The following is a 6000-nucleotide window of genomic DNA, read 5'->3' on the forward strand; positions in this document are numbered from 1 at the left end:
AAGAGCTTTTGGAATGACGTGTCTGGAAATTTCATTGTCTTCGAAGGCGCGAGAAGGAACCCCAGATTGCCTTCTGAAAAGCTTTCGGTATACACGTTAGATATCTCCGGCTCTGATTTTATTTGATAGATGTGATAAAAACATCATAGAGTAGTTTTTTTCAACCGAGTTGTATCAGCTTATTGAACGTTTATTGCGAGTTTTGGAATTTTATTTTCTTTGCGTCAGGTGAAGTTGGGCACGTTTGCGCCACATGGCTAGCTATGGTTGCTAATTCGACAGGAGAAGAGGACATTCTAAAACCAAACAACGATTATTCTGGACCAAGGACTCCTTGTACAAGATTCTGATGGAAGCTCAGCAAAAGTAGGAACCATTTATGATGTTATTTCGTATTTCTGTGGAAAATGTTTAGTCCTATTTGCCGCCCTTATTGCGGGCGCTGTCTCGCTATAACGTAAGCTGTATGTCGTACTAAAGTTATTTTAAAAAATCTAACACAGCGGTTGCATTAAGAACTAGTGTATCTTTCATTTGCTGTACAACATGTATTTTTTAGTAAAGTTTATGATGAGTTATTTGATTAGATGACTGTCCAAAATATCTCCGGAGAATTTTGTGCATTTTGGCTACGTATTCACATTGTAAAACCACGATTTGTACCGCTAAATATGCACATTTTCGAACAAAACATATATGTATTGTGTAACATGTTATAGGACTGTCATCTGATGAAGTTTGTCAAGGTTAGTGGATAATTTAATATCTTTTGCTGGTTTTTGCGATGCGTACCTTTGCTGCTGATAAATGCGTTTGTGTGTTTGGCTATTGTGGTAACCTAATATAATGCTATATTGTGTTTTCGCTGTAAAACACTTTAAAAAAAATTGAAATATGGCTGGATTCACAAGATGTTTATCTTCATTTGCTGTACACCATGTATTTTTCATAAATGTTTTATGATGAGTATTTAGGTTTTCAGTTGCTCTCTGTAATTATTCTGGCTGCTTTGGTGAATTTTTTATGGTAGCTGCAATGTAAAACTATGATTTATACCTCAAATATGCACATTTTGAACAAAACATAGATTTATTGTATAACATGTTATAAGACTGTCATCTGATGAAGTTGTTCTTGGTTAGTGACTAATTATATCTCTATTTGGTCAGTTTTGTGATAGCTATATGCGGTAATTTTTTTTGAAAATATGCGGTTGAGTCTTTTGCTATTGTGGTTAGCTAATAGAAATACATTGTGTTTTCGCTGTAAAACATTTTAAAAATGGAAATGATGGTGGATTCACAAGATGTGTATCTTTCATTTGGTGTCTTGGACTTGTGATTTCATGATATTTATATGCTATATTTACTTGTGGCGCTATGCTAGCTATGCTAGTCAGCTTTTTACTGATGAGGATGCTCCGGATGGGGATGAAGTAGAAGTTAACGCCGATGTGCAAACCGATGTCAAAGCTGACGTGCATTAGCCTACACTACCATTCAAAAGTTGTGTCACTTAGAAATGTCCTTGTTTCTGAAAGTAAAGCAAAAAAATKTTGTCCATTAAAATATCAAATTGATCAGAAATACAGTGTAGACATGGTTAATGTTGTAAATGACTATTGTAGCTGGAAACGGCTGATTGTTTATGGAATATCTACATAGGTGTACAGATGCCCATTATCAGCAACCATCACTCCTGTGTTCCAAAGGCACGTTGTGTTAGCTAATCCAAGTTTATCATTTTAAAAGGCTAATTGATCATTAGAAAACCCTTTTGCAATTATGTTAGCACAGCTGAAAACTGTTGTTCTAATTAAGAAGCAATAAAACTGGCCTTCTTTAGACTAGTTGAGTATCTTTGTGGAGCATCAGCATTTGATTACAGGCTCAAAATGGCCAGAAGCAAAGGACTTTTCTGAAACTCATCAGTCTATTCTTGTTCTGAGAAATGAAGGCTATTCCATGCGAGAAATTGCCAAGAAACTGAAGATCTCGTACAAAGCTGTGTACTACTCCTTTCACACAACAGTGCAAACTGCCTCTAACCAGAATAGAAAGAGGAGTGGGAGGCCCCGGTGAACAACTGAACAAGAGGACAAGTACATTAGAATGTCTCAAATAGCAGCTTCATTAAATAGTACCCGCAAAACACTAGTCTCAACGTCAACAGTGAAGAGGCGACTCAGGGATGCTGGTCTTCTAGGCAGAGTTTCAAAGAAAAAGACATCTCAGACTGGCCAATAAAAAGGAAAGATTAAGATGGGCAAAAAAGAACACAGACACTGGACAGAGGAGCATCCCGGAGTCGCCTCTTCACTGTTGACGTTGAGACTGTCATCAAGGCAAAGGGTGGCTACTTTTGAAGAATCTAAAAAATATATTTTGATTTGTTTAACAGTTTTTTGGTTGCTACGTGATTCCATATGTGTTATTTCATAGTTGAGGTCTTCACTATTATTCTAGAATGTAGAAAATAGTAAACAAAGAAAAATCCTGGAATGAGCAGGTGTCCAAACTTTTGACTGGTAACACACACACAAACTAGATGACTGACAGGGCTCATTGTTTTGAAGCCACCGTGCCTCCATCTTGGCTCTCCCCCACCACTGTAAAAACTATTTTGGAAGCTATAGAATTGCATTGATTGATTGATTGATTTTTTTTGTGGTTGCTGCCATGTTTATTMTTTTACAGACACCTTAATGCATAGTTTTCAATTATATTATGTGAGCTAAACATAAAAAAAGGAATGGAAAATTCAATACCCTACAACATTGCACAGTTTGGTCTTGATCGGATTTAGCTTCAGAGAAACTGCGCAATGAGTGCAGAGAAAAAAATAATACCTCATGCAATTCAAATAACTGAACCGATGGTGAAGTAGTTTAAAAAAACAACGAATTGAAATACAATAGAATTCCATTCATTCCAATGGAGGACTACTCCTTCTAGGGAGTGCCAACACGGCCGACCTATTGCTTCAAAGCCTCTCATTGGCCTATACACAGCATTAGCGATCTTATGTTTATCTACACAGAGTGTACAAACATTAGGAACACCTGCTCCTTCAACGACAGACAGACCAGGTGAAAGCTATGATCCCTTATTAAATCCACTTCAATCAGTATAGATGAAGGGGGAGACCGGTTAAATAATGATTTTAAGCCATGAGACATGGATTGTGTATCATTCAGAGGGTGAATGGGCAACACAAAATATTTAAGTGCCTTAGAACGGGGAGTAGCAGGTGCCAGGCACACCGGTCTGTGTGTCAAGAACAGCAACGCTGCTGGTTTTTTTCCACGCTCAACAGGTTCCTGTGTGCATCAATAATGGTCCACCACCCAAAGGACATCCGGCAAACTTGTCAACTTGGGAAGCATTCGAGTCAACATGGGCAGCATCCCTGTGGAACGCTTTCGACACCTTGTAGTCCATGCCCCGACTAATTGAGACTGTTCTGAGGGCAAAAGGGTGTGCAACTCAATATTATTAAGGTGTTCCTAATGTTTTCTACACCATTGCAAACAACTGACACCGAGTTAAACGTGTTCGATTTGCTTTGTTTGAATACTACAGTAGCTTGACTAGCCATCACATACACTTGAGGCACAATTTTAATCTAAAAGCTAAAAAACATCTTACGTCAAACAACACCAAACAAACTCGGATGACGCGTGGCTCAAAGCTAACAGCTGACTTAACTCGCTGTGTCTTGTTTCCTTTAACAGTAACGTTACAACTTGTACCACCTAGCAAACATTAGCTCACGTTAGCTAGTCAACAGCTGCTAGTTTGACATGACACTAGTGAGCTGACATGTTAAACTGCCCAGCCCGAAAACAACTGGTAGCTAAACTTGATAAAACAAGCAAAATAAAATATCATGCAAAACATGTCAATGTACATAGCTACCAGGCTAACGAAGAAAAATAGCAAAATATGTTAGCTAACGTTACTCACACTGCCTCCATCTTTTATAATAATTTTCTTAGCCAGAAGAACGCTGCGGTTCAGCCGCTTTTTCTTCTTCTTTTCTCCCGTCATTGTTAACTTATGTCCATTCTTGATGTCAGAGGGGTAACTTCAGTAATAAGCTCTGGAAAATGATCAATATTTCACTTCGCCTTCTCTGGCTACATAGCAAGTGATTACCCAATGCACATATCCCCACCTCATTTTGATCCATCTTCCTGTGTAAAAAACAAACCGCCCCTCCGGCACGAGACTTAGCCCTGATTGGCAGGCACTAAGGAGGCGGAAAAGGAACCTCTGGATTTGATAGGTTCAGTAAAAAGTTTGTACTATCGATCACAAAATGTATTTTGTCGACATCATCTGTAAGTTTTGCCAGAACAGAGGAACATCCTTTCCGGCAGTACAGTAACACATGGTCTGATATAATTAATTGGAGGCGGCATGTGTTCATCTGTCCCTTTTCACCATACAAAAAAAAAAAAAAGTAGTCCACAGTTACCTTTTCACCTCGTCTTCGTGTATTGGTTGTTTGGCACATTGACATGTCCATCAAATATGTAAGTGAAAACCCAACATGCAACAATTGCATTGAGTTTACGGGGTTACAGTTCGAGGAAATCAGTCAGTTGAAATACATTCATTAGGCCCTAATCTATGGATTTCAAATGACTGGGAATACAGATGTGCATCTGTTGGTCACAGATACCTTAACAAAAGTGGGCCTCAGGATCTCAAGATGGTATTTTTGTGCATTCAAATTGCCATCATTGTTGTCTGTAGCTTATGCCTGCCCAAACCATAACCCCACCGCCACCGTGGGGCACTTTGTTCACAACGTTGACATCAGCAAACCGCTCACCCACAGACACCATACACGAGACCGGTTGGACGTACTGCCAAATTCTCTAAAATGACGTATGCGGTTTATGGTAGAGAAATGAACATGGCAATAGCTCTGGCGGACATTCCTGCAGTCAGTATGCCAATTGCACACTCCCTCAAAACTTGAGACATTGTGGCATTGTGTCGTGTTACAAAACCGCACATTTCAGGGGCCTTTTATTGTCCCCAGCACAAGGTGCACCTGTGTAATAAGCATGCTGTTTAAATCAGCTTCTGGATATGCCACACCTGCCAGGTGGATGGATTATCTTGGCAAAGGAAAAATGCTCACTAACAGGGATGTAAACAAATTGTGCACAAAATTAGAGAGAAATAAGCTTTTTGTGCGTATGGAAAATTTCTGGGATCTTTAAGTTTCAGCTCAGGAAACATGGCACCAACACTTTACATGTTGCGTTTATATTTTTTGTTGTGCCGAGGAGTATTTCTGTCTGTAATAAAGCCCTTTTGTGTGGAAAAACTCATACTGATTGGCTGGGTCTGGCTCTACAGTGGGTGGGCCTATGGCTTCCCATGCCCACCAATGGCTGCACCCCTGCCCAGTCATGGGAAATCCACACATTAGGGCCTAATGTATTTATTTCAATTGACTGATTTTCTTATAACTCAGTAAAATCTTAGAAATTGTTGCGTTTACATTTTTGTTCAGTATAATTCGGAATTACCCCATTCATAATACACAGACATGATAAACTGGATGAATTTGTGATACTTGATAAAGTAATGTACAAAATTACTGATGTGAGCAGGCAGTCAGTCAATCTATGATGAGGGAGAGAGAAGGTGCATTATCTTAAAGGTAGACTCAGCGATATGAAGTAGATGCTCAAAGTAAATAGCATTGTCGGTCAATTTACGCAACAACTAAGAGTGTTGAAGTAAGGCTAAACTTCTCCGCTGTTTTGGTCCCGTATGCTTCACATTGTAACTCTGTGAAGCAAACTCATGCAGATTCTGTCTTAGAGCAAAGTCTTGCATCTCGCTCATTGCAATCTCTTCAGTGCTGCTCGTGTCTACATCATTTAGCTGAGTCAACATTTAACTGTCATGTTTTTTGTGGGGGATGCTTGTGAAAATGTAAAAATATGTCAATATATATAAAAATATAAAAAAGAAG

General features: G+C 39.0%; 1 pseudogene; it reads right to left on the reverse strand.

The window, feature by feature from the left end:
* The window catches only part of LOC111956888 (hippocampus abundant transcript 1 protein-like), a 44742-nt pseudogene extending 40548 nt beyond the window's left edge, over positions 1–4194 (reverse strand).
* Between the last annotated feature and the right edge of the window lie 1806 nt (positions 4195–6000).

This window comes from Salvelinus sp. IW2-2015, linkage group LG32, assembly GCF_002910315.2.
Source record: "Salvelinus sp. IW2-2015 linkage group LG32, ASM291031v2, whole genome shotgun sequence".
Classification (NCBI taxonomy): Eukaryota; Metazoa; Chordata; class Actinopteri; order Salmoniformes; family Salmonidae; genus Salvelinus; species Salvelinus sp. IW2-2015.